Below are 14,092 nucleotides of genomic sequence, written 5' to 3' on the forward strand. Positions count from 1 at the left end.
CATGCCAATATCACAAATGTTCTCACCAAGAACACCTGCCAGCGATGCACCCACAAATTAACTCCATTCAAGGACCACATGCTGCAGTGTCTGGACTCCAACTGCTACTTCCCAGTAACCTAAATAAAAATCCAACTCCTGCACTGACACTTCAGTGAGACCTAGTGCAATCAACACTTGCAAACTGAACCATCAGTTTACTTCATCACTTTACACTCAGCGCAGCTACAGTAAATTGAAATATGGGAGGTGCTGTTAACACTTATTCAATGGGATATAAATATTTAGACTTGACAACTGGACAGATTCAGGGCATTCACACCACCCCAGAACTGACTCTTACACAGTAAGCGGAATCTCTGAGTTTCACAGGAAGACGCAAGGCTCATTTTATCACCAGCTATTTGCAGAGGGCTGGTCTAAGATTTGAGGAAGATTTGTCCCCTCCCTGTTTGAAAAAGCAGAGTGTTTGATAGCCATTTTCCCTGCCCACTGCACGCAGTATCAATTGGTATTGCTTTCATGCTTTGTAGGATGTCTCAGGGTTATTTGGAAGGCACCTCAAAGTGATTTTATAGTTTAAGTCATTTTTTAAATCTGCATGAAATAAAAGAACAGAATTTATGTGGTCAAAAGGTATGAAACTTCACACAACACTAATTTTATGACCTTTAGACTTTCTGTGCATTAATTATTTGATTTCTCTTCATAATTGCAATACAAAGCTTTTGAACCTGGTTCTGGTCAAATATTTCATATTATTCCAGCTTTTGCTGTTGAGAATTACTTGTTTAAATTTAATTAAAAAAAAAAAAAAGCTATTTTCTTCCCTAAACAAACCCAGTAAAAAGGAATGCATTGAAGGAAAGGTATAAAACCAGGTGGGTTAGGCGACCTGGACATCATACCGAGAGCACACTTGTGCTCATACATGGATGTTGTCACAGAAAGTTTACACACTGAGATCAAACCTCATCACCAGGTCAGATGCATCTATGCCAAGTTTTCCAAGCTGGTCCACTGACAGATGGTTTCCTTGATGCAAGGAGCCTGGATGTGGTGCAGGCACCTTGGCTGAAAGGGGACTGCGAGCTCACACCTGATTATGGACATTAAATGAATCTAATTATTAAAGAAAGAACTGGGAAAAAGAAACATGTCATACTGAGAGACCCCTTCATTACGTGTGAGACTCGATGTAAAATGCTCCAAACAGGACTCAGTTTTGACATTTTAGCCCTTGAGAATTTTAGTATAGTGATGAATCTCAAAAATGTTATCTTAAAACAAAAAACCTCTACTGAAATTAGACAAAGATGCACAAAAGTAACTATAAAACATTATGAAAGATGACTTATTTACAGAAAAGTGTGTTCTGTAGCAGAAATATTGTGCTGGGATATATCCCTTCGTAGGAACATAAATAAATTGTATCAACGGAGTGTGAGCCAAATTCATACAATCCTTTTTGGCCTTACTACAGCAGCAGCTTTAGTGAGGACTCAGAAAGGCTTGAAGCCTCTGATCAAAAAAAGGATTATAAATCCGAATAAAATGGATTAAAGGAAACACTGCACATTGCTAAAAATACCAAGCATAATTTAAAAACTGTTCATATGTTACCATTCCATTACACTGATATTTCAGTTAAAAAAATAAAAAAAGAGCTGGGTTTCAATCTGAACATATCTTACAGACTTTGTAGTGCATCTTGTCCATCTTAACATCTTGCATGCCTCCATGCCGTTCATGTTTTCGCAGCAGCAGCTGCAGGTGGGCACATGGGGGCTACTGATCATTTACGGCAAGTTGAATGCTTTGGTGACAACAAGCCTGAGATGGATCTTCCTAACAAGATCCAGTTTATATACGCATTTTTCTTTCTTTTTTTCCTTTTGAATTTCCCTATTTAAATAGGAAACACAATTAACACAATTAATGAAGACTAAAGGCAATTCTGTACTAGGCTCACTTTGTTAAAACCAACACGTACTAGGAATGATCTTGGCTCTTGGTATTTATGTTGCTGGTCCTCATGATACTACCTGCATGCTTTCCACGTAAGATTTTCAGCCATACTGAACTTCTGAGTATTTGATACATCATCTTGGAGTGAGCCCTGTGCCTTATAGTAGGATTCTTTTTCCAGGGAATGTAGATTTCTGTGTTTAGGTTATTTCAGGATTTGCTTTATATTGTGATTGGTAAGGATTTACAGAATACAGATGCTTTTGTAAGAGCTGCTAATGCTTGTCACCAGCTTTTCTGGGAGCAAAACCAGAGCTTTATAGATTCTTACAGTGACTGCAGCCTCACAGTTACATCACTCGGCTCTTAATCCCTGCTTAGTCCCTAACCCTTTAAACATTTCTGCTTGGGCCAATGGGTCTGTTTATGTTCACAAAATTGTGAGTTTCCATGATTGTTTACAGAACAAATTTTAATACAAAGCAGTCCCAATTTTCCTCTCATTTAAAGCAGTGATGATTCAGAACAAGTCTGAAGATTTGCTTACACTAGAACTCTAGACACTAAATGTATCTAATCAAGATAGATGCAATTATTTCATTGACATACACTTTATACTCCAATATAGTCAAAAACAATTCAGCCCTGAAAAATAGCCAATGCTGGCTTTTTGTCACCCTGTGAAATACATTGAAATACATTGAAATAAGCTAAAAAGACAGCCATGAAACACCAACTTTGGATAGTTAAAGCCAGGCTACCCTCAGTTCTGCCAGGTTCTCAGGTTTCCATGAGAATGACCTCAGACATACAGCACCTCCACATCAGCATCCAAACACAAAATTCACTCAGGTGGCACTGCAAACAAGAAATTAGAGAGCTGAAGTGATGCTCAATCCCAGCTGGCCACTCAGTTCTCCACGGGGATGCCGGATGAGACATGCAAGTACCCTTCATCACCACTACTCATGTTCAGGATTTTAATATAGGCAGTCCATCATCAGGAGGATATTAAGTGTTACTCCCCTTCCTTATAAATTCTTGCAGGTGCTGCAATTTCTAAGAAAAGCATAGGGTAGGGGGGGCAATACATTTAGCAATCCCAGTTTAATCTAGCACTGCATGGAAGTCAAACCTTGTCGTCATTAGGAAGTCCTTCACCTGTCAATTTACTGCCAGCATTCCTATGTTTATAAATGAAATAATTCAGATCTTTTAGAATCTTTTAGAATTTCTCTATTTTCTATGCAACTACTAGATGAAGAATCAAAAGCAATTTTGAAATAGCCAAGCATCATCTTCATTGAGAAAGCAAATGGCTCACATTTTCAGTTTATTCATCAGAAAGGATTTTACCCATATTCTTCCAAATATTTCATTACAATCAGAATAGAATGTAAAAGAAAAAATATAGCCACAAATCCTAGAAACCTGTATTTTAAAAGGTAAAAATTTTGAATTGTTGTAATACATTATTACCAAAAGCATTTATGAAATATTGTTCATTCTCCATTATAATGTTTCAAATTAAAATCCAACTAATTAAACAGATGCAAATTAAAAAAAAAAAAAGAACATTCTGTAAAGATTTTAAATTTTCTGTGTTCTGAACAGAACTGGAATCATTGCTTTTTGAACTGAACGTGTTTCCTCACTTTATATATATTTTAAAAAAAAGGATGTACACTGCACGATGTACATTTGGTTCTCTTTATAGTCAAACTACCAGAATCAAAGCGTTTCCATTCTGCCCATGGTAGGAGCGACCTAATATGTTGGCTTTTAGAAAGCTGCTCAGCTTCTCAGATGTGGCCACCTGCATAAATCAGTGAAGATGACTTTGGTAGAAAGAGTAGGCACTACTTCATGTTAACTACAAACTCTGCTTGAATAACACTACTACGCTGATATGAGGTACATCAGTGTTTGTCTCAGAGTTAAACAGCGCCACATAACCGGTAGCACTTGTTTAAAATGGTGAGGCGTGGATTTAAGAACTTGGTAATGAACAAAACAAACATAACATTTCTCAGGCGCCTAGACGACCTCCAGCCAAAACGCCTTTCCCCCAGCTGCAGCGAAGGCCGAGGCCGGCCGCTCGGCCCCAGGGAAGCCGGGGCTCTGCAGCAGAGAAGCGGGGAGCTGATCGCTTCTTCGGGGAGCGCCCACAGGCGAGCCCCCCCCCCAGGAAAAGGGCTGTTATCGGCTGCAGGCAGGCTCTTATCAGCGCTTCCATTAAAGTGCCCTGCACTGCTTCCAGTGATAGAATTACCAGGAAGGAATTTTAAATGCATTATTGATTTACTGCTGGGGGGCAGGAGCCAACTTAACTCCTTGTGGTACTGCGTAAATACCATATGACTAACCCCTGATGATTTTCTTTTTAAGTTAAATGGTTGCATTTTCCTTGCTAGCCATTAATAGACCCTTTTCCAAACACACATCATGCTGGGTGCCCTCAAGATCTTTTTAGGTAAATGACAGCTGCGAGTGGTCAGCCTCTCAGAGGTGACCCTCAGCATCTCACTGCATGCACTTCCCGTTGTGCTTTTCTTGTTTGTTGGTTTGGCGTTGGTTTTAAACAGAAACATGAGTCTAACAAAAAAAAAAATAAGCCAGCAAAATATCACACTTCTGCAGACACTTCTGTTCTCAGTCACAAAAACCTCATTTGTCTCATTTCAAACAAACAGCATATGCAGTCGCAAACGTGCTTCTGTTAAAACAGGAATTAACCATGCACAATAAATTACTGTTTGTCTGAACCTGTAAATACTGATGGCTCTTTAGTTTACAAACCTTACTGTAATTATTACTTGGTGCTGTTTTAAATCACCATGCCCCTTGGGTCCATTACTTCACCATTTAGTTCAAAAATAATTTTCCAGATAAAGTACCTTCTAAACATTTTTGCTTTCCCTCTAGATAAATCATTACACTAATTGTTTATCACAAAACTGCAGGCTGTCAAAGGATTAGGAGAAAACAGAGGAGTTGTATTTAATTCTATTTGATAGAATTAAAAAGGAAGAAAAATGGAAAAAATCAAGACTACAGATTGCATACACCTTTTACAGAGTTAAGACTTGACAGCATCAAAATTTAAACAGAATAGAGGCACTTCCTAACATTATTTACTTGACAAAATCTATTAAGCGAAGTGTGAAATGTAACTAATTCCCTTAAAATACAGTACAGTTACAAGAACAACATGTGGTCAGAATATTTTACTTATAACAGCAGATTTCTTTTTTTTTTTTCCTGCAACTAACTGCAGACAGAAGATATAGAAATCACTTGAATTCATAACTTTTATAAAGCTATTGATGAAATTATAACCACAGTGACTTTTGCCGATCAGGAAGCACAAAACTCTCTCAATTATTCCAATTTCCAGAGGAGAAGCAAAGGCCACTAAGTTAATAATGCTCCCCCCCACCCACCACCAGTTGTTTTTTCTTTTTTCCCAGTAAATTAAGCAGAACTAACATGAAATTCAGAGAAACTTTTGGCATTGGTATTCCACAGCTTTTTTTTTTTTTTTTTTTAATAAACACTATAGTAACATGCACACGCTTCAAAGGTCATCACTGAAAATTCATAAAGCTAACACCTACATCACTACCCCACCCTATCCCCACCAGAAAAAAAATTATGCATGCTTTGAACAAAGAGCTGTAAGAACTGCACGCGCAGGAGGAGTGCCTTGTTAGGAAGAAGACCACCAGTGTCTTCTACAGCACTGCTCCACTTCTCTCCTGTAAGCAAGCTCCAAAGATGGGCTTAAACACAGTGCCACAAAAACCAACGGCTGGCACAAAATCTTTACACTTTGATATCTAGACAAGTAGCATAAGTGACGGAGAGAGGCCATCTCACCATCTGAAACTGAAATCCAGAGCACCACCCATTAAATGGTTGCCTTTTTATACTAACGCTGATTACCAGCTCACTGGCACCAACTTTTTACCCTGGCTGGCTGAATTTGCTTTTCGGGATAGACACAGAACACTTCCTATAGTCTAGCAGATATTTGGTTTTCTATTGTGCATTAGTTCAGGTTTCATAACTAGTCTTTAAAATCACATCTGCGATCTAAGGAAGCCAAGTTCCTGCAGTTATGAAAAGATTACAGGGAGGTGAAAAAAATGAATATGCCAAGTGATGTGAATATGCATGGACAAATATTATCTGTTCTTCTTGTTTTCTTTTGGTAAATGGGTAGAGGAGAAACATAAATCATTGCCCAGTGTGCATTCAACTAGCTCCTCTTGATTCCTATTTCAATTATTAGAACAACACCAGACAAGTGTGCATAAAGAAATTAGGTAATTATACACCAACCCCTAGCATGTCTGATTCCTTTAACTCACCAGTTTGAAGGGCAAAAAGACAGACTTTGGACCTATATAGAAATTTATCTTGAAAATTGAATTAACTCAAATTAATGCTGCTCTTTTCCATTTTTCCCTGCAGACTTCAGTGCATTTAGTCCTCTGCTGCTGTAATTGAATGAAATGCACAGATTAACATTGTTTACAGAACTTCTCCTGAAATAAATATGTAGCTTTGATCTGGACCTGAAATGTTTATTTACCTTTTACAGAATTTAAAAAAAAAAAATAGCCAGAAAAAAAAGTTAGTTCTCATAATGTTTTATAAATATGGAAAAATGAAATGCTCCCAAGACAACTTGTCAAAAAAAAATATGCACCCTTTTTTTCTTTTTTTCCCAACATTTGCTTTTCCGTGCTAAATTCAGGAAAGAGAAGGGGGGAAGTTAGTGAATGAAAGAAGAAACAGTAATAGCCTTCCAGAATAGCCTACCTAAGAATAAAGTTGTCTTACGATTGATTTGGCAATAAAGACATCATAAGTACCTTTGGCAGAAGTGCATTATCCTTAAAAATTTCTAACCTGACTTTTTCCACCTTCCACCAAATCACATGGGTTTCTTTTCAGATGTCAGTCAGAAATGTGGAGAATGTGAACTGGACCAATGTTGCAAAACACGTCTTAAACACACTTACAGCATTCTACTCTAACCAAGTAAAAAATACTGATAAAATTAAAAACAAACATGAATGGTTGTGTAGAGCTTTAAAGATGCTTCAGCTGGAATAAATAAAGGGGTATTCTGTCAATGAAAAATGCACAATGAGACTTGGACACATTATCACCATCATAGCTTCAAAACTGGTGCAGAAGTACTCTTACAGCAGTGGAAATAAATTTTGCATGCTAAATAAAAACTGACAAAAGATGTATATGCCCACATTGTCAGCATGTTCCTTGCTGCCAAAAGCCAGTCTGCTGTCAAATAGATTATGTTCATTTGGCCTTTGGGAATAGTGGCATCTTAGAATTTCAATTTCAAAATATAATTAGGAAAAAAAAAAAGAAAAGAAACATTAACACGGCTGGAGGAATACCTTGTATAGAATACTTAATTCAGGATCAGAATTTTTCTTTGGTATTTTACTGGAAACCAATGAAGCAGCTAGAGACTGGGACATACAAAATGCTATGCCAATACTGCACAGACTGGTTTTCCACCAAAACCCAAGTATTTCAATGGAAATGAGGGCAAATACCCTGCAAGCCAGGTACAAGGTAGAGTACAAGGTCCAGCCACAAACCCACTCAGTGAAGAATAGCAATACATACTTGGCAAAGGTTTCCACTCATACATTGTGGAAATATTAGAAAGTATCATGATTCAAGAAAAGATTTTTTTCCATACAGCACTGCTTTTCAGCTTTGTTTTTCCACATAGGCAATGACAAGACCTTGAGGAAGGCTAATAACGCACTAATCTTTTGCATCGGAAAGCAGAGATAAACGTTGAAACATTTAAAAAAACAGATAACTGTAAGTGAATAACAGATTCACTTAACCAAACATTTTATTTCCTGTATCTTGAATAATTAACAAAAAAAAAGTGTTTACCAACAATTATATAACAGCTTTTATAGTAACAAGGAAGAGAAAAACATTTAGCACTGACTCTCATAAATAATTCAAGAGGTCTAATTTACCATAATCATGTCTGGCATTTATCTTCAGTAAATAATGTATTAGGCATATACTGTGCATTATTTCCTACAGTAACTACTAGAGAGCATTAGGAACAAACCCATCTGTGTTTAGCATTCTGTAAATCAGGCCAGCTCTTGCATGCATAAAATGATTGCTGATGAAGCCATTTACCTACGCAATGGATAGAAATGACATCTTTTAATGTAAAATTAAATAAAAATTGTAGAAACTGCAACACAGATGAGTTTTTTTGTATACCATAAATATTCATAACTTCCAAACTGACAAAGCGCACCTCAGAAACCATAGGAACCACTCTAGGAAAAGAGTTGGGTCTTCCACATTCACTGTGCCACTGACAGGTTAATTTGCATAAGAGCAAATTAAAATCTCAAAAGCCCTGTCTTTGCTAGCATTTTCAAGAAATCACCCACCATCACATGAAAACCTCTGCAGCTACCCTGGCATAGCCGAAGTGTGAGTTGTAGTGTAGCCCACACCCAGGGTGGGTTGGCTCCTAACGTTTCATTAAAAGTGCCCTCATCCCAGCTATTTTTACCTCGATTAGCAATTCCTAATTCCTAATAAATTGTAGCATAAACATAGTGAAGACCAGGCTGTAGTGTTTCTTGTTTGTTTTTAGGATTTCATACTTTTACTTGTTAAATCTTCAGTTTAATCTGTTGAAATTTACATTTTCAAAAAAATTTTTTTTTTAATTTATCACATCTCTAGAGTATTCAATGCACACGTAAAATGAGGTTTACATTTGTTAGAAGCTCACTTCCCTGTTTTATTTTTTTTCCATTTTGCGCAGTGTTTGACATATTCAAAATATGACAACTTCTGAAACTCCATGCACTTTCTCTCTTCATATGATTGTGTTGTACACGCCTAGGACTTCGTAATACAGTTTTCACATTCCAAAATATGTGCTTAAGTATAAAATTTTATATGAACGATTTAAATGAAATCAATAGAGTACTTTCTCACATAATTTATCTTCCTGGTTTCCTCAGTTTAAGTGGTCTAATGAAAGTTCATGCAACTTCACAAGCACTATCTTTGGTGTTTTTTTTTCTGGGACTCCAAGAAGCCTATGTGAACCATGCCATGGAGTATAGTCAGCAGAATGTTCCTTATTTTTAAAGCAAACTTGGGTTAATTTGCTTATATTCGCTTTATTCTAAGTGCTTCTATGATTACCAGAGACATGTTTGTCCACTCAACTCCTATGTTCAGGATTTAGTTGAAAGGTGTCTCACTAATGTCTCACTAATGTCTCACTAATTGTAACATATTCTCATACAATCCCTTTGTTGGTCCTATCACCTGAATAGCAGTACTTTGTCATTCCTTACGTGATCCCCTATAAAACGAACCAGCTTATGATCTTGAATTACATGAAAGACATTCCAGAGAATAGAAAATGTAGAAATAGTTCAAGAACTGCTGTTTCTTTCACATCATTTTACTTGACTAGACCACTGAAATTCATTTAAAAGTCAGTACAAATTGGCAGAATAACTTTTTCTTTTGCTTTTGTACAGGAACATATATTGAGAGACCAAGAAAAGGTTAAGTACATGTGGTTTCCAACTGCGTCTCAGTTTCTTCAAACTGTAGGTGGAAACAAGCCATTTTAACATGACTTACACTGAAATAACAACATGCTAGAACACTGCTCAGCTCACCACTTAATGAAACACACGAGCAACCCAACAAAAAGGAAAGCCTCGGTTACATCTCAGCAGGATGGAGAAGGCCTTCATTGACTCAGCCTGGGCAAATTACAAAAAGGATGCATGAAAGAAGACAGCCTGTTATCCTGACAATCTCTACCTTTTCTGCTGCTTAATATTAAAATTTGAAGCTGTCTTTTTGATCAAGGTAGTCAAGTTTTGTAAGACCAAAACCAGTATATGTTCAGTGGGCCAAAACACCAGATCAATGACAGCTGGATTCAAAGTAGGTTAAATAAAAACATCAGAACGTTGGAATACAACAGCCATTGAACAGATGCATACTGAATGAAGCATTCCACTGAAAGGAAAATCACTGTTTTAATCAGGAAGAAACTTAAATTACACTTGCTTACTGATTTTTTTTAGGTCTCCATAAAGAAATCACAGAAGTATATTTTAAAGAGAAAAATACATCAATAGAATAAGTAGAGCAAATTAGATGAACCTTCTGCATCTGGACTGGAATCACATCTGCATTAAATCCTGTGCTGGGAGAGATGCACCCTCATTATGAAAGAAGGGCCCTTGAGAACAGAGAAACATATAAATACATGTGCTCCAAAGACTCAGAGAGCACAAAGCAGAAAGGTAATTTACAGAGATATTATGAAGGCAATACAGTTTGGATGACGCTATATAATTTAATCACTCATAATCCCATAACAAGGCTTCCATCAAGAGATCTTTCAGTCATGAATCTCAACCAGCACAAAAATCCCAATTAGTTGCAGGCAGTTTCTTAATCCTTACTTGTTTAATTTCCCTTTAATTGTCAATTGTGATTTGGAAGCTACCATGTGAAGCTCAAACAGTAAATGTTAATAGTGCAGAAAATACTTACTGTAATATATATGTATTTCATCTGAAGCTATTAATATATGAATCTTGAATAAAAATGCAAACATAAATCGCTACATGCAAAACAGAATATAGATTGCATTTGTTCAGCATGGCATTTTATAACGTCAAAGACCTATCTCCAGCTTCAGACTGCTGATCAAAAAAAGAATCACTTTAATGGTAGAAATGCCTACTACCAATTTGTGAAGTCCAGATAAAACCTAATTTCATAATCCATGAAGAAAAGGGAAAACATAGCAGGATCCTAACAACAGGAAATTACACCATCAGGATGAATGTCAGGCACTAAATAAGCATCTCCATGAAAACTTCATGCTGTAGACTGCTGATGTCTCTGAACTACTGCCATATTCTTGAACAGAAAGACAAAGGCCAAATATTCTGATATCTAAACAGACCATAAAGGAATTAGCAGTTAGAAGGTCCTTCACTAATCAACCTTCCACCACTGTGAAATTCTGTCAATAAGACCCAGCTAGCACATAAATGGTACTAAAACCTCTGAAAGTTAGGAATAGTAGGATATGGGATTGACCATGAACATGGATTCACATCCATAAGGCTAGTGAGGTCAGCCTTCGGTAGCACTGTTGTGGTGGACAAAAAAAGAAGGGAGGAAAGGGAAGAGTCCAGCAACAAATCCAAGCTTTCTGCTTGGAAGGTTTTAACTGTCGCTGAACTTGTATATATGCTTGTGAGTTCCAAAGCTCCATTTTGTCACATGTTAAACAGAGGTTACCAAAGCCAGGAAACATTCACACAGGAAAACCAGGAAGTGAATGACTCAACGTTACACAGAAAAATTAGAATGAACCCACATTTAATATCTGCTTTTCCACAAAGCATACATACAAAAAAAAAGGAAAAAATCATGAAAAAGCACATCATTCTGAATATATTACACTGTTGTTCTTGATAGCGTTATACAAACAGAAATAGATATTAATTTCAAGAGTAAAGTAGCCAATAACAACTGGAATTAGCCTTACATAACTATTTCTGAACACCTCATGTTTTGCTCTACAGCAAAAATACGGTTTCTGTATTAGATTAATACAAAAGCATAGAATAATAATCAAGTGATCTGGGGATGTATCGGGGTAGATACTTTTCATAAAAAGAGAGTAGCCATCATGAAAGGATTTGGAATCTACAAGGTACAAGGGCCAAAACCATCTTTAAACCATCAAAACTAGTTAGTTATCCTTATAAAACTGTCTTTAAATACTCTAGTTAGGTTATACAACAGATGCATGTTAGGTCATTTTTGGAATCTTATGATTACACATTATTTTTAAATTCTTATTGTTGTATCAATCCTTATCCTTTATCACATGACAAACATACCTATTCATGCAACACTGACACCTCTAATATATCCTATGTACCTTCATGCTTGCAGAAACAGAAAATTAGAAGTCTATAAACCTGCGCGGAGACACCAAATAAAGACTCAGAGCAGTTGATCTTCCTTCAAATTCTTATTTTGGCAGGCAGATCAGTAGATTTAGGAGTGCAATCTTCAAAGACTTTGGGATTTTTCTTTTCCAATCACAGTATGTAAACCAAATCACTTAATTGCTAATCCACATACAGCACCTGCTTCCTCCAAATTCCAGGTACTTGCTCCCAGTTTGACTCATCTATTTCCATCTTTTCTTGATAGGAACGTGCCCCCAAAATGGTCTCTGCCAGGGTGGTTACCAATGCTTGTACAGAAGTTACTGTACTGTAGTGAAAATTGATTTTAAAAGATAATGCAAACCAAAAAACTAGAAGCATGACTCACATTCACCTATTGTAATATGCTCCACATCAGGATTAAGCTATACAGCTAGCATGAAATACGAGTATACCTCGAGTATACCATACAGACTATTAATTCAAAACCAGAATAGGATGCTGTATTAAGACTTTTCTTTTTTCTTTTTTAAGGGAAAATAGTCATTTCTATTAAGTTTTTAGGGAAAAAAAATATTTTGAAAATCCTTGTAATTGAAAGAAAAAACTATGCCTGTTTTGTTATTTCGAAAGCCTGTCTTCAGATATTTAAAAAATAAAAGTAGAGTGCAGGAAACACAATTGATTCAAAAGCACGAACTAACAATATTCATTTATGCAAAACAGCTACATTAAAGGAGAGAGTGAAGTCACTAATTTAAACGCTGAGAACAGTTTCAGACAAGGCAATAGCAACAGAAAACATTTGAACAAAACATTCTAAAATTTGAGTTGTGAGACCATATGTCCTGAAGACTGGAGAAAAAACCCTCAAGCTTCATCTTTTACTTCATCTTTGTAACATTCTAAGACATTGATTGCAGTGCTGTTTTTCAGCATCATACACATGCCACACCTTGCCAAAATGTAGCTCACAGATGTTTAATCTCCTTCAGCAAGACATACGCATCTTGAAAACTGCACTGCCATTCGAAGGTCAGGCAACATTCATAACTGATCTCTGAAGTTATTTTCTAAACTAACATTTACAGCGCCATAACCTGCCCATTTGATGTCCCATGTATATCTTGGGCACCCAGCCACATTTGTCAATCTGTCTTCAGCCACGTTAAAACAAACATTACTATCAGAATTAGAACTGAGACAGAAGTGTTCTCTATCTGCCAAAATATCAAAATAATTTGAGTACTCCTTTGCAAATACAGTTGGAAAGCAGTGAATGCAAAACATTACACAAAAACTGGATTGAAGTATGATGATCTTTGTGGAACACATGGTGACCAATTGCATGCAGATAAGCACAGACGCTTTGAAGAAAATGCAAGTATCTTAAAGGTTTAATCTCAAGTTTATCACATATTTATCTTTACCTTTTATTATTTCTCTGTGAGCTACCCACTAATTTTTGTCTTAAATTATGATCTTGCAATACAAACAGTAAGAGTCGGACAGGAGTAGGAAGAAAAGAGTGGGACATCTTACCTGACAATGAATAAAAGGAATTCTTAAAACAAGAACGAAACTATAAGTATGTAAGTAAATACCTACAACCAATGAACTGATATCATCTCCCTTAACCCTATTAACAACCTCACACATAAAATGTACACATAATCATGCTTAGGGAAGTGGTTCAGACACCATCCCCGGAGGTCTTTAAAAGAGCTTAAAAGAGCTTTAAAAGAGCTTAGTGATATGGTTTAGTGGAGGACTTCTTAGTGTTAGGGCAGAGGTTGGACTAGATGATCTTGGAGGTCTCTTCCAACCTAGATGATTCTATGATTCTGTGATATTTCTTATGACTTAAGGGGAGGAAAATCTATAGAAATTATTACTATATTAAAATAAACCTCCTGTTTATTCATCACGTTAATTATTGTTTCCTGACTTCAGCTTAAAATATTCACCATTGTATAACAATGGCTGGTCATAAAGAAATATGGTCTTACACAACTAATACAGAAAGAGAAGTTAACACATGAATAGAAAATGAGTTTTGGAACAAAAAAGTAGCATAA

The 14,092-nt window shown here is 36.5% G+C and overlaps 1 protein-coding gene across 19 annotated transcripts in view; it reads right to left on the reverse strand.

Annotated features, from left to right (window-relative positions):
* The window catches only part of CACNA2D3 (calcium voltage-gated channel auxiliary subunit alpha2delta 3), a 509,008-nt gene that overhangs the window by 397,608 nt on the left and 97,308 nt on the right, over positions 1–14,092 (reverse strand). The window lies entirely within an intron of this gene.

The sequence above is a fragment of the Anser anser genome (assembly GCF_964211835.1).
Source record: "Anser anser genome assembly, chromosome: 12".
Classification (NCBI taxonomy): Eukaryota; Metazoa; Chordata; class Aves; order Anseriformes; family Anatidae; genus Anser; species Anser anser.